At 40.2% G+C, this 16,308-nt stretch overlaps 1 pseudogene; it reads right to left on the bottom strand.

The window, feature by feature from the left end:
• Positions 1-9,680: 9,680 nt before the first annotated feature.
• Positions 9,681-14,967, bottom strand: LOC100579783 (annotated as a pseudogene).
• Between the last annotated feature and the right edge of the window lie 1,341 nt (positions 14,968-16,308).

The following is a 16,308-nucleotide window of genomic DNA, read 5'->3' as shown; positions in this document are numbered from 1 at the left end:
CTGCATTTTGGATATTATAATTTTCAGAAGAGTAGTATAATGGTAATTACTTCTCTTGACAATTACTCATGAATAAATCACATATATAGAGTTAAATGCGTTTCTATTTATTCTATTTTTACATCTGGACACAAGTTAAGTACTCCTCATGGTACCAGAGCTTTTATTAAAAGATTTGTAAAAATTTTTTTATGGCACTATTAGTCTAACCGTCATGCATTCCTCTATTCATTAGTCAACAAATAAGAGTAGAAAAGTTATTATCCTTCCAGATCTGCTCCTAACCTTCATCCTACATGAAGCCTGCTCTGGTAATTCTAGTTTACCGAAACCTCTCATTTGAGTATCTGTAGAGTCTCCTTGGGCACTGAACATGCCTGCCCTGGTTTCTCTTCTGAACTACTAGGCAATATCCAAGTGCTTATGCTATTGATGTAGATCTGTGAAAAGGAAGCTTGCAAAATTTTAGGCTGCTGCTTCCCTGATGAGAATCAAAATAGCAATATATTTGCAAACATAAACTTCTGTCCATGAGATTTTGATACGATTACCATGAATCCCCTCCACACACTAATCCAAGTACTGTGGGAGGGCAGTGGTGACTGTACATATATTTGCAAATTTCCAAGGCCTCTGTTTTGTCCAAAAAGTTTTCACTGGAATTACTTGCATACACTGGATTCTCCATTCCACACTATTTTTCCCTATTCTTTTTCTTTTTATCTTATCTTAATATTCACCTAAACAAGGGACCCCCAATTCTTTCTCCCTGATATCATTTCCTAAATACTGTTATTTCTCTGCCATCTCTATCAGCCTCCTCCTTGACATAATCAAAAGATACAATTTTGGTAATAAAACAGTGTTGAATCAGTTTATCTTACAGCTCTGTTTGTCAGATAATTTCCATAGAGTATAAAAATTCCTACTCCAGAAAATTCCCTTGGTCTTTTTCACCAACTAAGACTCCAGTTTCTCGATACATTTCTCTGTAGCTTCCTCCACTCCTTCCCCAACATCACTACCCTCCAGCAACTCCCCCACAACACTTTCCATTGGATCATGCAGAGCCCATTCCACATTCCCCTGCCTGAATTCCAGATTTAGTTCCTGACCTCTCTGTACTTATCCAAAAACACATTAATGTGCTCAGCTAAACAATGGTGGGTGTTATGCTTTTTCTCCTTCCCAATCAATCTCCAGGGACAAGAATGAGGGCAGAGGGTTATTGCTTCTATGATATGGAATATGCCACCCTTCCTTCGGGGAAAATCATTATCTCTTCAGCACTGGGAGATGAATGGATCTTGGATGTTCATTCTGGAATAGTATCTGAAGATAGCCACAATCACATATGATAATTCTTCATAGCTAATTAGAGTAACACTTCCTGATCTTTGAGCCTTAATTCCAGAGAAGGGTGTGTATATGTGTGTGTGTGTGTGTGTGTGTGTGTATGTGTAGGAAAGGCAGGATTAAAGAAAGGAGGGGGCCAAAAGTGAGCTGACCATGAGATACTATAGAGTTATGATTATGACAGTTGGAGATGAACTTTCTGGCAACCACAGAAGCAAAGAAAACCTGTTGAGCTTCATCAACAGAACAGAGAAAACACACTCATTCCTCAACAGATGCACATTTTCTGAAATCTAATTGTAAAAATAACTTGCAATCAGATACGGTTGCATTTATTCTTTACAATAGTTTTACAACAAATTTCGAGCAGTTTCCATACAGCATCTGTTTTACTGACCCCCTCAGAAAAGCCAAAGACATGGCATCATAGTATATCTTCATGAAAGGGTAAGGTAATTCCTTCAAAAAGTCTTCTAGTGACACCAAAGAAGGTGTAAATGGATTCAGAATTTAGTATCACTGAGACACTTCCCTCTGACAGAGGCTTGGGTACACAGGAATCTAAGTCTATTTGCTACAACATATGTTTGACCCTAACATGAGTCTGACTTGTATCTTATTTCACAGAGTTAAAATTCTTGGGAATTTAAATGATTCAGCCAAACTTATTCGGTTTCAGAATTCTGAGATTCTGAAGATTGTATAATATGTGGCAAGTTCTTGGTTAGACATTTCGATAACCGAACTTTTTTGTTCTAACACTGATATCATTTAAGGCTCTGTAGGAAAAAATTAGGACTGGAGGAAACTAACATGCATGCAACAGGAATTACTCAGTAGGTGGAATCAGTCCTGTTAGCCCTATCTGTGCAGCCTCCAGTGGAAGACCTCTGTTTCTGTGTAGCTCAAGGCTGCGCTCAAGTTGGAGAGAAGATGATATAGGGGCATAACCAGCAAGCTTGGTGGGCTTGCAGGGACCCTCGGGAGCCCCTGATGGGAGCCGGCTGCCTCCGCGCTTACACAGCTGTAAGGCTCTTCATGTTCTTGGGCTGGCCTAGCACATGTGTGGCTTCAAAATGTTCAAACCTCAGGCCTCAAATAATCTTTTGTTCTGTTTTCCCGCTTTGTATGTTTGACTCAGTAGCTTTGTTTTGTTTTCATAAAGTATTTCCTTTTGGTTTGTGTTTCTTGGCATGGCCCAGTTTGGGATTTTCTACATGCAGTCTTCTTGGAACCCCTTGCCATTCATAATGCCACACCTCCAGGAGGTCTGCAAGCTTTCAGATGATTTCCACTTCCCAAGGCTTGGGAGAGCACTAAGGACCATAATGCCTTCTCTTTTTTTACCTGAGGGGTGAGGGCTGTAGGGAACACAACTGTGTAGGGTCTGGAGCTTCCCCATTTATAGTGCAAGAGATGTACTCAAGCCAAAGAAATCTCATTTTCTCATCTTCCAGCTGAACTTTTTTATCACTGATATTGGCAGTACTGATTCTTTGAAATTACAAGTTTCTTGACCTTATCTTTGGGGTTCTGCAACCAGTGGGTTCTTTAAAAGAAAGCCAGGCAGAAAAAATAAGCTCTCACCAGCAGCCCCAAGTCCCAGAGACAGCCTCAGCCTTTCTTTACATAGATCTACCAGCTTTTTTTTACCTTCCCCTGAGGAAAGACATAAAACCCTTTCCCCAAGATTGTCAACATTCCAAAGCAACGAGTCCTGCAGGTTCCCTGTGTGCAAATGGCCATTGCCCTTCTCTGGAGCTGAGCTCCAGGGTGGAAGCTCTTGGCTCCCTGAGCATCCCCTTCAAAGAGGAAAATACCAGTGCCTCCTGAACCAACAATGAGATATGTTTGACTAGTGGTGATGAAATGTCTTCTATAAACACTCCCTACCTTACCCACCTCCCCTTTCTAGGACTGATTCACCACCGAAATATTTGTGTCACCCAAGTTCAAGTACATGAAACCAAACCCTTTGGTGTCAGTTGTTCTTAAGTGCTGTAGAAAGCCACATAAACTTCACTGGCCAGGGAGGTAATTAAGCCAAAGCCAGCTGCTGGCCTCCAACCGGCCTGCGAGAACTACAAATGAGACCTGGGCCTGGGGCTTTCTGGGTCAGATCAATAGTGCCTGCTGGGAATCCATGTTGCACAGTGAATTCCCCCCAAAAGTTCCTGGCCTTGCCCAGCCAGAATACATACTTTCAGCACAAGAAGAGATAGGACCAAAGCACCAACTAATATGATTTTTGTCTTCTACCATCAGCAGACTATGTAATCTCATTATCTCAGGACCCTCTCCCTCAGAGCTTGGGATCCAAAATGAAGTTTAATTTTAAATTCTTATGTGAGTACAAGCCTTTTTTTTTTTTTTATTCTTTTTTGACAAAGTCTCACTTTGTTGCCAGGCTGGAGTGCAGTGGCGGGATCTTGGCTCACAGCAACCTCTGCCTCCTGGGTTCAAGCGATTCTCCTGCCTCAGCCTCCTGAGTCCCAGTGCCCTGGGACTAAAGGCACACACCACCACGCCCAGCTAATTTTTGTATTTTTAGTAAAGATGGGGTTTCACCATGTTGGGCAGGATGGTCTCGATCTCCTGACATTGTGATCCGCCTGCCTCGGCCTCCCAAAGTGCTGAGATTATAAGCATGAGCCACCGCACCCAGCCTGAGTACAGAGCTTTTTACATACATTTTTAGAATAAAAACGACTGTAATGGGACTAAACTAATTATTTCCTTAGGGGAAATATATACATATATATATGTATACACACACACACACACACACACACACATATATATGTATATATGAAGCACCCAATTTTTCTATATATTACAGGGGGGCATTTTCAGCAGGAAGAGTGCCACTATAAATCAAAACTCCCCTGGTTATGGAGAACACTGAAGCCAAGCAAATTCTCCTGGGAGTCCCTAGTCATTGGGAAAGACACTGTCCCTGAAGCAGGAGGAGTAATGACCCCCTTTCACAAACCTTAAATTTTATTTTCCCCTGAACACTATGTTAGATAAATCATTACCTTCTCAGGAAAGTCTGTAGAAGTTCAGGATATCTATGATCTAGCTACAGTATATTGTTTTTATTATTATAGTACTGAATGCTGCTGCAACTATATGTTTTGAGCTGTTATTCTACCATAGATGTTATGCAATATAGACACTTTTAGGTGTAAATAAGTAAATTGGCATTTTCCAAGCTAGCGTTTTGAACCCTATTCTCAGGATGTCAATTAGGGTAATATGAAACAAAAACTTGTTATGTATTAAAATAAGTGTTAGTAACAGATGATGACAAGAACTTTAAACGGTTTCTTTACCTTAGAATCTTCAATAACTGAGTGTGCCTTGCAAATCTCTACCAGGGAGCCTTAGTGTGCTATATTTTCCAAATTTATTCTACAAAGCAACTTTATTTTTTCTTTTTTCAGGACTATTAACAACTCCTGAAATACTAAACTATAGAACACAGTTTAGTAAAGTGGGTTAAGAAGTATTTCCTGTAATATAACTAAAGTAATTCAGCCAGTGTAGTTTACACTAGAAGGGGCTAGGAGATTGATAGAAGAAATCCATATTTTAAAAATAATATTTATGGCCACTAAACAGAATATTTTAGAAACAGTGTCTTAAAAGATTTAATTTATATGGACTGTCTAAGTAGCAAACAAGCAAACAAACAAACACACACTGGCTACAGAACACTATTTTATTGGGCTTAATGTTGCTTGGGTGTGGCCCATGTCACCTTATGCCCTTTGGATTAGAAATACTTGTGTGGCTGACCTGGGAGATGGATCATTGAATATAAATTTACATGTGTAAGAACATCTGCTCTGAGTTGTAAAGAGCTCACTTACAATTTCACCTTGGAAATTGACTTATTTATAAGATGGCACTACCTGTAATGGAAAGTTAAACTTCCTACATCATGGGTGTGTAAGCAGATGTGTTCTCATTCAAGCTTTGCATTCCTTATCTATGTTGGTCTAAATTAGTGAGGTGAGCCTATCCCCAGAGCTGACATGTGAATACAATGTGAAGAGAAAAACACTCCTTCTTCAGTGTTTCAGCCCTGTTTGCAGTTCCAGTCACACCTTCTCATGTTACTGGTAAATCAGTCAAGCTCCTGGCGTGAGTTTGCAGCTCAGAGCAAGGCAACTTGTCCCTTGCTGGGCTAAGGGGCAGCCTCCAGGCTCCTTTTAATCTGATTGTTTTAATTCGATTTAATCTGCCCAGTAAATATTTTTCTTCAGCTGCAGAAAAGTGTAAATCAACCAGGTAGTTCATAATCTATGTATACAGTTAACAGAACTCATGCTGGCTAATGCAATGGGAATTGATTTGAGTTTGCTTTTGCTAGGCAATCACCACAGTTCCCCATGGGGTAAGCATTTCATATGATGGTAATAACAGAAGCAATACCTCACCCCAGTATTAACTCCAATTCATTGATCAGTTACTATGTACTTGTAGCTTTCCGTTAACTTCATTATACTTGGGAATGTAGGCATCGTTATCCCCATTTTACAGATGAGTTAAACGAGGTGCAGAAAGATTGAATGATGTGCCCAAGGTCTCCCCTAAGAGTTGGTGAAGCCAGCGTTCAAACTCCAAGTATGCTCGATGCCAATACCTTTGTTCTTGCTATTATACTACCACCATTCTGTCTGTATAAACTGACACACACGCAGTTTTAACCTGTTCAGTTCTATGAGCTAACATCCTTGAGCTGACTCAATAGACTTGGCTGGGATTTGTTTTTTTAATGCCAAGCGTCTCAGAATCAAGATCAAATTGGATCTTTCAAATTTCTTCCAAAATTCCCATGGAGACACAGACGACGATAATTCAAACATCTACTAACATTTAGTACTAACATCTAAATTTTATCCAGAACCTGGAGGCACTTGTGCAACTGCAAGACCATGAGCCTGTGTAGAAGAACATCATCTGAGGCCTGCTTCTGTGATGTTTCTAGGGAAACTGAAAACCTGCACCCACTAAAACAGGGAGGAAGGCTATTTCCTTGTTCTACTATTGACCCATCAATCCAGAATAATCAAACCCTCATCACAGCTCAAGACCCCTCTGCTTCACAGGGGTTAGTGTTTGAAGCAACCAGGAGAGGGAGGGCTGAGCTGTGGCCTGGGTGAGTAGGGATGTAGTGATGGAGAAGGAGTAGGAGGAGTAGGTAAAAGTATGTTAAACATTTTACATGCAGGGAGAATCAAAGTTGACGGCAATAATAATAACAGCAATGTATTGAGTATACACATAAAATGATTCCTTTTCAAAGACATGCTTGTAAGTTTTTTTGACTCAGAGCTTAGAAAACTTAGCAAAGGAGTATTTTCTTTTTCCTTAGGGGATAAGAAGATTGATCTGAGGTCAGAAAAAAATGAGTTTGAGTCTCATTATGCTACTTTTTTTTTGAGACAGAGTCTTGCGCAGTTACCCAGGCTGGAGTACAGTGGCACCATCTCAGTTCACTGCAACCTCTGCCTCCCAGGTTCAAGCAATTCTCATGCTTTAGCCTCCCAAGTAGCTGGCATTACAGGAACCTGCCATCAGACGCAGCTAATTTTTTTTTTTTTTGTGGAGATAGGGTTTCACCTTGTTGGCAGGCTAGTCTCGAATTCCTGACCTCAAGTGATTCACCTACCTTGGCCTCCCAACGTGCTGGGATTATTGGTGTGAGCCACCGCGCCTGGCCTCATTCTGATCTTTACTAGTTATGTGACTTTCACAAGTCATTTACCTTTCATGAACCTCAGTTTACTGAACTGTCAAATGAGAATAATAATACCCATTTTCGAAGGATGCTGTAAGAATTAAATGAGGTAATACATAGAGTATTCATAGCCTGGCACTTTGCTATCATTTAAAACTGGCAGCAATAATAATATTTGAGGCCTTGTTCCTGTATTACAATTGGGCCACAAAACAATTTGTCAAGGTAAATAGAAGAAATAGACCCATAGACCCAGAGCCTGCACATGGCAACCAGCACAAAGGCTGTATTTAAATTGAGATGATTATTCTAGTCCTAGTTAATGCTTTTTCAATTACATCTCCATGTTTTGTCTTGACTTTCTTAGACTGATAGATATATGTTTAAGAATATTTTTGAAAATCTTAAAAGTAATCATTTAAAGAATTAAAACCATATGTGTGCCTATTAAAGTTTGGGAAGATATAAAAGCAAAGACCTCCAACTTAAAAAAAGTAAAAGAAATATGAAATACACATCCCAAATATAAAGTACACACACAGAAAAAAAGGTGACAGAAGAATAACACAAATTAATTGTTAAATAAAGACAAATGAGTTTAACATTCTTATTAAAATACAGCTTCCTTTGGGGAACAAAAATAATATTAGTAAAACAAATGTCTGCTCTTTATAAGGGTAAATCTTGAAACAAAATGACAGAAGAATAGATCAGAATAGTAAGATGGGCAAAGATTTTTCCAGTAAATGCAAACACAAGAGCTTAATGTTGGGTAAATTGATTGCGTCTTGCAATTTTAATTTGTATTCTGTCAGTTATAAGTGAAATTGGCCATCTTTCATAAGTTTTCCAGTTCAATTTTTTTCTTATAAACTTCCTGCTCACAATCTTCTTCAATTTTCTATTGTATTTCTGACTTTGTAACTGATTTATTAGAGTCCTCTATATTAGTCCTTAATCGTATGTGTTTCAAAAAAATTTTCTCATTTGTCATTTGTGTTTGGACTTTCTCACAACAGTTTATAAATTTATGTGCACAAGACTGTTGATTGCAACTTATTTTTAATAGTACAAACCTGAAGAATACTCTTATATATAAATATTAGGGTCAACTTTCAACTTGCTTTTTTCACAAGAACCTCATGGGGAATATTAAAGAAATTGTATTGAATCAACAGAATTATTTATGGAAAACTGGTTTATATATGTTATTGTTTTTTCATCTATGATTTACATATCCGTTTGTCATTTATTTCCAAATATTTGTAGTTTCCATTAAAGTTTGATCTTCAAACTACACACTACTTAGTATTGCTTTTTTTTTGAAATTCCAAATGTATGAGATTTTGGAGAAGCATAGTTTATCACTTTTAATTTTATCGAATTTTAGTTACAGACAGTGGTTTGTACCTTATAAATTATTTAATATTTATTGACATTTCCTTATTGATTAATACTGTATTAGTTTTCTATTGCTGCATAACAAATCATCCCAAACTTCATGACTTAAAATGACACCCATTTATTAGCTCATATAGTTCTATAGGTCAGAAAACTGGCACAGAGCAGCTGAGTTCTCTGCTCATGGTCTCACAGTGCAGAAATTGTAGTGTCAGCTGATCTTGTCTGGAGACTCTGGGAAATAATCTGCTTCTGAGCTCATTCCTGTTGGTACAATTCAGTTCTTTGTGGGTGTAGGACTGAGGTTCCTAGCTACATCTGCCAGCTATCAACTGGAGATCACTCTCAGCTCCTAGAAGCCATATGCATGAGGAGTCTCATGACCCCATCCATCTTTAAAGCCAGCAACAGGAAATTTCTTTTGTATCAAATCATCTTCATACTTTGAATCTCTGGATTGTCCTGTTTCTGACCTCTAGACCCAGATTTAAAGGGCTCATAGAGCTAGGTCAAGCCCACTTGGATAATTTATCTATTTTAAGGTCAACTGATTTGGCACCTTAATTACATCTGCAAAATCATTTTACAGCAGTACCAAGATTAGTGTTTGATTGAATAACTGGGTGTATGTACACCAGGTTTTGGGCTCTTGGAGGCCCTCTTAGAATTCTGCCTGCCATAGATGTGTGCTTGAAAAGACTATATTTTATATATACACTGTGTTCAGTGTTTCATAAACGTCTATTTGATCAAACTTACTATGACCTCAAATCTTCTATGTCCTTACAAATTGCACAGGTTTTAATGTGTCTGAAACAATGTTTATGTTAATATCTTGACATTCATGAAAGTAGTGTAGTCAAATCAGTGAAATTTCAGACTGAGAAATTAGTGCCATTTAGGACACTTGCATTTTATCTCTCAAATATATATATATATATTTTTGTCTACACAGTTCTCTAAGAACTTAGGGAGAATCAATTCCTTCCTATTTCACAGATACATCAGATAATGATACTCTACTCTTGGGCATAGAAAGGTTGTTGCTCCACCAGTTCCATTCTCCGATAACTCTAAAGCATCCTACAGGATCCTCTTCAGTCATCTCTTCATATAATACCTGACCCCCAACATGATATTATCTTTTTTTAAGTTATTCTAAATTTATTAACTGTTAATAATTCCATCCCATGAGATGGCTAACCCTGGGTTTTTCTGTCATTTTACGCACTCTGCCTGATCTGGATGTACCAAGATTCAGAGGATCCTCAGTGGACACAAAATTGTCATTATCAGAATCATCATTATATGAAACAGTCCTCCTGCGTTGGTTTCTTGTTTTAATTCGAGGCAGTCTACTGAAACGTCCTGAAAACATGGTATCAAATTCATCATCTGCAATACGTGCTCGTTTGGCTCTGGTAGCTCCTCTAGAAGCACCTCTTCCTCCTCTCCCCCTTCCCCTCCCCCTAGTGCCACCTCCACCTCTTCCTCGACTCCCTCGTCCCCTGCCTCCTCTTCCTCTGCCTCCTCTACTCCATCTACCCCATCTTCTCCATCTGCCTCTTCCTCCTGTGCCTCTGGTCTTCCAATTTCTTTTTCCATTGCCATGTTGCTTTCTGAGTTTTCTTTTAGGTCTGGTTTGTATGAATTTGCTATAGTCATGGTCTCCATCTACGTAATCTTGATCTGTTCTGGAAGTTGATTCAGAGTCAGAGTCAGAACCACAGATACTTTCAGAACTTAAACTGGATCCTAACTCTCCACTCGCTGAGGTGGATAAATGAGATTTCTCTTTTGTTTCTTTTTTCTCTTTATCTTCTCCTCCCATGTTTTCATCTTCTTCTGATGCACTAAGTAGTTTTCTCTTGATTCCTGTCCGGGGCTCTCTGCCATCACCATTTGTAAGGGGTCCATCAAGGGAGTGATCTTGTTTAACTGGCAAAACTCTATTCCGAAATGATTTGGCTTTCCCTGGGTCATGGCTATTTCCATTTCGGCTATATCCACCGAAGCTCGATGAAGAAAATGGCCCATCTGGCTCATCATCAAGTAGATATAGTGAAAGCCCTTCAGCAGCATCTGAAACAGGAGATGAGAAAGGAGAGCTAGTCCTGGCATAAGATACTGGGGTATTCTGGTCATTTTTAGGCTGCAACTTCATTTGTTTCTGCTTCCCTTTTGGACTAGGTGCTCCACTACTAGATAATGAACTGCTGCTGCTTCTTAGACGTTTTCTGTACCGTGGCCTTCTCCTCTTCTGACTCTGGATTGCTGACTTATATTCAGAGATGATATTTTTGATATGACTTTCAAATAAGGCAGATAATCGCAGCATCATGCTATAGATCCTTGACTTTTTATTAGAGGTATAAGCTTTGGAGTTGTTGAATATTTGGTGAACATCCTTTTAAAATTCCAGAGGACTACCATAGTTTCCTGCTTCCAAAGTTTCTTTCACAGTGCTGAAGTCCACAGGAGTATCTATAACATCTTGATAATCCTCAGAAAGAGATGAATCTTGTTGTCTTTCTGGAACAACAGACTCTGAGGATTCTCCCTCTTGCTCCTGATGACCTGCGTAAGAAAGAAGATCGGCTGGCTGTCGAAATGGCTCCGAGTCTTCACGTTCATAAATGAGGCTCAATAGTTCCTTGCATTGTTTTTTCCAAGCATCAGGATTACACTTTAAAGACTGTCTTCTGCCTCGGCATTTGACCCTTCTTCCAGATGAAGTACCAGGACCGTCTGAATCTAAATCAACCATTTCTGTATCCTCCTCTGCATCAGTACTGTTTCGTTCTTCTGCTTTAATTTTATTATAAGTATCCAGTATATCAGTACAGCTCTGATCCCCAATAAATCGAAGTAAGACATCGGTTACAATTTTAGCTGCTTTAACTATAGGACTATCTGGCTCATCGAAAGTCCTGGCATTATGCTCAATATAGCGTACCTCCCACATTAATGCTGATATTCTCCTGTAAAAGCGATTTTCAAGTCTCCGCCTGATGGTATTGAGGTCAGTTGGATAAGCAACTACAGTACAATACAAGGGGTAGGCACTGAGATCCACTGGAACAGCAAAAGGGCTGGCAAAATCCAGGGAAAGAAGGTGGTTGATGCCCTGAATAACCCGTTCACATTCTTCATCTCTGGAATGAGCCCCCCACTCTCCTTCCTGGGGTTTGTATAGCAAAGCAGTTAATTCTTCCTGGGAGACAGGAACACCAGCACCAACTTCATCTGGAAAGGCAGTTCCTTCTGGAATTGGCTCCATATCCCAGGGGCTCATCTTTTCTCTCTCATTATTGTCCCAGTGAACACTGTAACACTGGAAAGAACTATCAGGATACTCTGGTTGAAAAGGCTGCTGACTCTCCACAGTCCCAAACCACCAGGCGTCATCTATTATACTGCGTAATCTGTCACCAATCTGCCAGTTCCTTTCTTTGGCTTCATTATAAAACTGATGTAGCACAAAGAAGTCAATGACATCCGGCATGTCATGATACTTAATGGAAAAAGATTCTCCAGTCATTTTGCCTGAAATTGGGTCCAGAAATGCAAGCTTCAAGCAGCATAGTGTGGGTGGGCCAACCTCATATTTGATTCCTACAATCTTAACAAACTCTTGCTCCCTGAGATCCATTTTGTTCCATGGCTGTTTTTGTAAATTAACACTGTATATTTTTGATTTCCTTACAGCCTGAACATAAGCTTCATGTCCTTGCCTAAAATAGATAAGCTCATCTCCCATTTGTGGGATAAATGGGGAACGTCGGGGTATAGTATCCAAGATCCACTGAGGGGCAAACCATTCTTCATTAGGCTCACCTGCCATAGAAACCAGTCCTCCTTTCTTCTTTCTAGTCTGCTTAAGTTTCTTCTGCCTTTCTTCTAGGGGCTTCAAATTTTCCTCATCAGAGCTGCTGCATATTTTGCGTGTTGTCTATCTGGTTTGTCTTTTTGGGGGTTGTAAATTTATTCCAGCATCTGCTGTCCAATCAGAATATTCACTTGATGAATCACTGGAAGAACTTTCACTTTGCCATTCAACAACAGGAGCCTCTACCGAAGCATCACTTGTGCCAACAGTTTCATCTTCCTCTGAGGAGCTGTCTGAGTCTTCCTGTACACCTGAATTTTGACATGATGCTTGTGAATTATGCTGTATGTTGGACCGTGTTTGGTAAGTATGCTGACGTTTGCGCTGTGTCCTGCGTAAAGAACGCCCACAGCTAGGCTCATAATCATTCCTTTGAGTAGTGTAAGATGGTTTTTTCTTCTTTTCCACTGTATAAAGACTGATTTCTATGTCACCTTTTGCAGTTCGACATTATTTCTGTACCCTACTAACCCCATTATTTAGTTCATTGACCACCACTCTTCTGCTCCATGCCATGAGATCTCTTTCAGTGGCCATCTGGCTCCGAGGAGCATTGTTATGCATTTGTCTAACACCTTCAATTTGACTACTATGTCTTCGAAGCCTGATGTTTGGGGAAGAAGATATGTCCATGTTTGGACTTCTCAGAGCACCATTAACAGAGTATGCTCTATTAACTGGAAAGTGTGGAACATCTCCTTCATTAATCAGTCTCAGGTCTTGTTCTCTCTGCAGCTCCCTGATTATTCCATCAAGAATGCTCTCATCTTGGTCATTGGTTTGCTGCCCAATTACCTGTTCTACTACCTCACCATCACCATTAGTCACATAGCCCAGCTGTGGTATAAGCTGTTCATCTTTACAATTTTCCCGTCCTGGTACCAACCGTTGGAATTTTGTGGGATGAGGATTTCCATCAACATCCACCAAAAATGGAGGAGGCATGAGGTGAGGAGCTTGTTGGGTTTGTTCATCCAATACATAGTTATTGGCATCACGAATAAGAGGACGATAATCCGTGTGGAAGAACATCTGATCTGGAATCTTTTCGTAGTATTTACTGCATCCAAAACCAAAAAGCAGCAAATGCCCATGAGAATCTGTGCAGGCAAAATGGTTTCCATCTGGTGAAAATTTACAATCAAACACCGCACCATGGCCTTGGCCTTCAATCATGTTAAAGTAATTCCGAATTTTGGTCCCCCGGTCAAGGTCCCAAATAAAAATGTTCCCATCATGATCTGCTGAAAGTATGATCCTTTGATCAAATGGATGGGCTTCCAGAACGAATACTTCATCATCATGTCCAGATAATGTATGAACAAGCTGTCCTGTGATAGAATTCCACACTTTCAAAAGAAAATTGTTCACTGCAGTAATAACTGTGGTATCATAGCGATCCCAGGCCACCATAGTCACCTTAAGTTTAGTGATCTTGTCTTCTCCAGGTGGCAAATTATTGGCAGTCATTTTAGTAGCCATGTCTAGCACTATACTCTTCCATTCTTGTTGCTGATACTGCCAAATTCTTGCTGTTCCATCTCGACTTCCACTAACAAATCTTAAACTGTCTCCATTGTTACAGAACTGAACAGCAACAACTTTATCCATGTGTGACTCTAATTCAGCAATTTTCTCAGGAACCTCAGAACCCAAATAATATATTCTAATCACATGGTCAGTACTACTAGTTATAATGAACATACCACCAGAACTGAAAGATGAACAAGATATCTGGACTCCAGGTCTGGATCTCTCAGTAAATTTCACTGGGCGATCTCTAAACTTCATTGTTTTTACATGCCATTGCCAGAAACAGATTGTTCCATCAGCACCAGTAGAAGTGAGGTATCTGTTTGTGCCTTTAGTTGATGGACAAAACTGTATGGAAGTAATAGAAGCTGAATGGCCCTGAAGGACTGCAACGGGTGCACAAGTTCGAAGACACCATACTCTTACTACCTTATCACAGCTGCCTGCGGCAATAAGAGTGTTTTCATAGTTAACAGCCATGTCAGAAATTTCAGCAGAGTGTCCACGAAGTGTAACAAGAAGGCGTCCATCATCTGTAGCCCAAATTTTTACTAAACAGTCATCTGAACCTGTAAAAATTCTTCTCCCACTTCGGTCAAATGCTACACAGTAGACTGATGACAAGTGCCCCAGAATTCTCTTATGCATCTTAATGTGCTGGTAAGCAGATGAAGGGAAAATATGACCAAAGCGACTACATCCGGTTAATTGCCTGGCAGAGGTGATATTCACCACATTTGGAGGTTTCACATAATTTACAGGTAGTTCTGGAGGTCTGCCTCTATGCAGAGCCGCAAAAGCAGACCCATTCCATAGTGTACTCTTACAGTCAGATCCTCGAAGCTTCTTCGGTGCTCTTTCCCCTCCCAATCTAAGCGGCGCGGAATCAGCTGATGCTCCTCGAGCTCCTGCACTAGCACCTGAGCGTATTTGTTGCAGGGTCCAGACTGCAAGAACCTAGCGATCAGGTAATACAGCTCGGCTTCGATCTGGGTAGGTGCCGCCGCCATCCTTTTCCCGAGGGGGTTTGGGGGCTTCGCTCCGGAGGGGCTGGCCGGGGAGGGTGGGGGCGCTGCCTCTATTGTGGTGAAGCCCCCATGCCCGGGAGTCCCGCCGCTTCTGCCGCACGCCTCGTCCTAGTTTCGCCCTCGTTTCGACCCATAGATATTCTAGCCCAAGAGCTGAGGAGGCGGAGGAGGAAGGAGAGAGAGGAGAGGGAGAGGGAGAGGGAGAGAGAGAGTGAGTGAGTGAGAGAGAAGAGAGAGAGAGAGGAAAGAGACAGAGAGAGAGAGAGAGACGTGGGGGGTGGGGATATTATCTTATAGTCCTTCACTTATTTGTCGTCAATTCTTCCTCTCTCCTTCCTTCCTTTCTTTCTTCCTTCCTTTCCTCCTTCCCGTCTTCCCATAGTAAGCTTTTGTTACACACACACACACACACACACACACACATTTGTGAGCAGGTGCGTGTGTGAATATTTAATTATATCTCCTCTTTTCTTATTCAGCTATACTATACTGCTATGGTTGGGTGCGAAGATTGGGAAGAAACATGTGTTTTAGGTTAACATTGTGTTCCTAGTATCCAGGATAGTTCCCGTTCCACAGTGCTGTTCAAATATTTGTTGAATAAATAATGGATATTATTTATAAATAAATGGATAAATAGATAACTGTTTATAAAGTGCCCATGATGAGGCAAGGCTTTCATTCAATTATAATGACACTTAAGGTATCATTATAATTTATAATTATAAATTATATATGTTTATAAGTTTATATCTCTGCTTTCCCCATTTGCCTATAGAATCTCTCCACTGCTGCAGTCATCCTAGTCTACAATATTACCAATTTCTTACCTGGATTATTGTAATAGTCTCCTCAGTGCTTTCCCTGCATTCTGGTTCCCTGGCTTCAAATCCGTCCTCCATACAGCAGTCAAAGTGAGCTCTTAAAACTGTAAATCACATTATTTCACCACTATGCTTAAAACCTTTTTTAAAAAATAAAGTCTAAATTAATGTATAAGGGACAACCATACATACCAGTTTGCCTGGCACATTTCTATTTATGCTTACTATCGTAAGATAAATCCTACTCCAACTGCCTAGATGTCAGTCTATGACCCATGGGTAAAATGTCTAGTTTTTGAGGACATCCTGAAACTGGCATAAAGACTTAAATGGCCTTGCCCTTTTACATGTGCTTGGTATAGATACGAGTGAATTCGTGTTGGCTGGGGATTGCATGGCCTAGAGCTCCTTTTGGGTATCTTTGTTGTTTTTCAGCCTCACCTCTGCAAGAGCCTTTGTAACTGAGTAGCTGAGTGATAGTAACACCCTGTTGATTTTTTTAGCTGTCCCCAGAGTAGTCTTTGTTCA

This window comes from Nomascus leucogenys, chromosome 19 (genome assembly GCF_006542625.1).
Source record: "Nomascus leucogenys isolate Asia chromosome 19, Asia_NLE_v1, whole genome shotgun sequence".
NCBI classification, from domain to species: domain Eukaryota; kingdom Metazoa; phylum Chordata; class Mammalia; order Primates; family Hylobatidae; genus Nomascus; species Nomascus leucogenys.
The sequence above is the reverse complement of the archived record's forward strand: the minus strand, read 5'-3'. Positions and strand labels throughout refer to the sequence as shown.